Here is a 4,228-nt window from a genome sequence, read left to right as displayed (position 1 = left end):
TTTTTTTTGAGACAGAATCTCATTCTGTCGCCCTGAGTAGAGTGCCATGGTGTCATAGCTCATAGCAACCTCAAACTCTTGGACTCAAGTGATCCTCTTGCCTCAGCCTCCTAAGTAACCAGAACTATAGACACCTGCCATGACATCTGGCTAGGCTCATAGATTCTTTTTTTTTTTTTTGAAGATCTTTTTGGCTGGGGCCAGGTTTGAACCCACCACCTCTGGTGTATGGAGCTGGCGCCCTACTCCTTTGAACCACAGGCACCACCCAGCTCATAGATTCTTGATAGGCATTCTCAGTTTAAGGTTCCAAGTCTTTTTTAAAAACTAATTTGCATATTAAATTATAACCATTAATCAAATTACAATAAAACAAAATAAATTTAATGCAATATGCTGATATGTAATTTTTATGAGGAAAATTTATTTTTTAGGGAAAATATTAAAAAAAGGAAGCATCATAAGGGATTAAGTAGCTCTATAGGATGCTGAAACATTACACCTATCTTTGTAAATACACTCAGGGACTGTACTGATTCAATGTTGATCTACACTAGTAGGAAAGAGTCCAGAATTATTTTCTCAAACAGTTGAGATTTAGCTTAAGATAAATGGAGAATTTTGTTGGTAAGGTACATTCCAAATTCATTGCTTTTATCAAAAGGGATCACTGGTGAATAAAATTGAAACATGAAAATATAAAATTAATAAAAATAGTCATGATTATTTCTCTTACTCTCATCATCATTATGTCAGAAGACAAATAGACTTACTAAGCCCTAATGAATTGCTGGTGAGAGTACTTTGAACAACAATTTGGGAATTTCTTTAAAAGATTAATATACATATTTCTTGTGATCCAGGAGTTTTACTCCTTGTAATCTACCAAAGATATGTGTGCAAATGGCTACAGCATTAGTCATAATAGGCCTAGAATGGAAACAATTCAAATATCCTTCAATTAGCGAATGGCTAAACAAAATGTGCTATATCCGTACAATATAATGCTATTCAACATAGAAAGAAACAAAAATATATATTTACCTGGCAGGGGAGACACCATGATTATGAAGGTGGCTCTCCCAGGGCAAAGATCGTCCCCTGCACTCTAGGGTGAAAAGAGATTATTTAATTATTTAATGTACAGCACACATTATTTGGGTGATGGATACTCTAAAAGCTATCACTTGACCACCATGCCCAATCTATGTGTATAATAAAAGTACACTTGTACCCCACACATATACACAATTAAAGAGAAAAGAAATAGAAAGTGACAAAACGATAACACACAACACCAAAAATACATTACTGGGATCTGATCAAACTAAAAAGCTTCTGCACAGCCAAGAACACAGTAAGTAAAGCAAGCAGACAGCCCTCAGAATAGGAGAGGATATTTGCAGTTATGCTTCTGACAAAGGCTTGATAACCAAAATCCACAGAGAACTCAAACTTATTAATAAGAAAAGAACAAGTAATCCCATTTCATTGTGGTCAAGGGACTCGAACAGAAGCTTCTCTGAAAAAGATAGGTGCCTGGCCTACAGACACATGAAAAAATGCTCATCATTTTTAATCATCAGAGAAATGCAAATCAAAACCACTTTGAGATATCATCTAACTCCAGTAAGAGTAGCTCACAACAAAATCCCAAAACTACAGATGTTGGTGTGGATGTGGAGAAAAGGGACCACTTCTGCACTGCTGGTGGGAGTGTAAGCTAATATGGAAAGAAGAATACTCAGATATATAAAAGTAGACCTGCTATTTGAGCCTGCAATTCCTCTACTAGGTTTATATCCAAAAGACCAAAAATCACTTTACAACAAAGATACTTGCACCAGATTGTTCATTGCAGCTAAATTCATAATAGCCAAGTCATGGAAGAAGCCCAAGTGCCCATTGACCCATGAATGGATTAACAAATTGTGGTGTATGTATACCACAGAATATTATACAGCCTTAAAAAATATAGAGACTTCACCTCTTTTACATTAACATGAATGGAGCTGGAATATATGCTATTCATTAAAGTATCTCAAGAATGGAAGAGAAAATAGCCAATGTACTCAGTACTATTATGAAACCAATTTACAATTACTCACACTTTCATATGAAGAATAGATCACAACTAGGGCCCAGGCTGAAGTAAGGGGGCAGTGGGCAGGGACGGGGAGGTCAGATGGAGGGAGAGTGAATGGTGAGATCACACCTATCATGGCATAATGCAAGGGTACATGTTGGACCTATTAAGTATAGAGTATAAATATCTTAACACAATAATTAAGTAAACGCAATGAGGTATATATTATCCAGTGTGATGTAAACGTTCCTAATTCTATATGAAATCAGTACATTGTACCCCATAAATGCATTAATGTATACATGATCTATGTGTTTTGGACTTAATGAAAAAAAAAACAGTAACACATGCTACCAAAATTTACTCTAAAGTAAGGGAAACAGACACAAAGACCACATATCATGATTTCATTTACATGAAATGTTTAGAAGAGGCGCATTTATAAACACAGAAAGCAGATCAGTAGGTGCCTAGGGCTTAGGGTAGGGATGGGAATTAAATATAAATAGAAAAGTTTTGGAGGTGATAGAAATGTTCTAAAGTTGGATTGTGATAGAATTTGCACATGTTAATTTAGTAAAATCATTGAATTTTAAACATTCAGTGAGTAAATTTGTGGTGTGTAAATTATGCTTTAATAAACCTATTAATATAATTCTTTTTTAAAAACTAACATTCCCTGAGCAAGACAGAAAATTCAGAAGACACAAATAAAAAGTATATGAATAATATCATAAATTTCTTTGCATGGAGAAAATAACAAAATTAAAAGAAATTTGGGAAGCCCGGGAAAACTTTGAAACATATGTAAAATTCTCAACAAATCAATAAATAAATTAACAAATACCCAACAAGAAATTGGGCAAAGTATATAGACTGATAATTTATAGAAGAGAATATCTTGATAGTCAACAAATTTAAAATATTTTCTCAAACTCACCAATAACCAGAAAAATGCAAATTCAAATAGCAGTGTGATGAATTATTTCCCCTTAAGAATTGGCAGATATAATTGTTTTTAAATTAAGGCTAATGTAACATTTGCATTTTGAATGTTTTTTTTTTCTTTGCTGTTTGCTTGTTTGTTTGTTTGGAGACAGAGTCTCACTCTGCTGTTGTGTCACAGCTCACAGCAATCTCAAATTCTTGGACTAAAGCAATTCTCTTGCCTCAGCCTCCCAAGTAGCTGAGACCACAGGTGCCCACCACAATCCCTGGCTATTGTTGTTGTTGCATTGTTGTTTTAGTAGCCCAGGCCAGTTTGAATCCACCAGCCTCAGTGTATGTGGCCAGCACTGTAACCACTGTGCTATGGACACCAAGCCTGTATTTTGAATGTCAATAGACACTATCAAGCCACTATCTACTCAGAAACTTAACAACAGTATATGTGATAATCTATTCTCATAGAATCTTCTGAATTCTTGATTTAAAAACAATTATATTTGCCAATTTAGAGAGGGAAATAGTTCATCACACTGCTATTTGAATTTGCATTTTTCTGGTTATTGGTGAGTTTGAGAAAATATTTTATATTTATTTACTATTGGGCTATTCTTTTCTGTAAATAGTCAATCTATGGTCCTTGACCATTTTTCTGTTGTGTATTTTTTTTAATTTATTGATTTGTAGAGAATTTTACATAAGATTCAAAGTTTTCCTAGGCCTCCCAAATTTCTTCTATTATTTTCTCCATGCAGAGAAATTTATAATTTTATTCAAATTTTTTTCATTTGTGTCTTCTGGATTTTCCATCTTGCTTAGGGAATCTTAGTTTTTAAAAATAATATTTTAATAGGTTTATTAAGGTGTAACTTACCACAAAATTTACTCACTGAATGTTTAAAATTCAATGATTTTATTAAATTAACAAGTACAACTCCCATCACAATCCAACTTTAGAACATTTCTATCACCTCCAAAATTTTTCTGTTTATACTTAATTCCCACCCTCTACCCTAAGCCCTAGGAACCTACTGATCTGCTTCCTGTGTTTATTAAGGTGCCTCTTCTAGACATTTCATGTAAATGAAATCATGGCATGTGTGTCTTTTGTGTCTGTTTCCTTCACTTAGTATAAGTTTTTGTAGCATGTATATCATCATTTCGTCACGTTTTCTTATCTCTTTTTTATTTGTTTAA

At 33.8% G+C, this 4,228-nt stretch overlaps 1 pseudogene; it reads left to right on the top strand.

The window, feature by feature from the left end:
* The first annotated feature begins 1,036 nt into the window (after positions 1 to 1,036).
* Positions 1,037 to 1,186, top strand: LOC111725104 (annotated as a pseudogene).
* Positions 1,187 to 4,228: the final 3,042 nt, after the last annotated feature.

This window comes from Otolemur garnettii, unplaced genomic scaffold (assembly GCF_000181295.1).
Source record: "Otolemur garnettii isolate 467f Iridium unplaced genomic scaffold, OtoGar3 scaffold00031, whole genome shotgun sequence".
NCBI classification, from domain to species: domain Eukaryota; kingdom Metazoa; phylum Chordata; class Mammalia; order Primates; family Galagidae; genus Otolemur; species Otolemur garnettii.
Note: the sequence above shows the minus strand (reverse complement) of the source record. Positions and strands in the feature narration are given on the sequence as shown.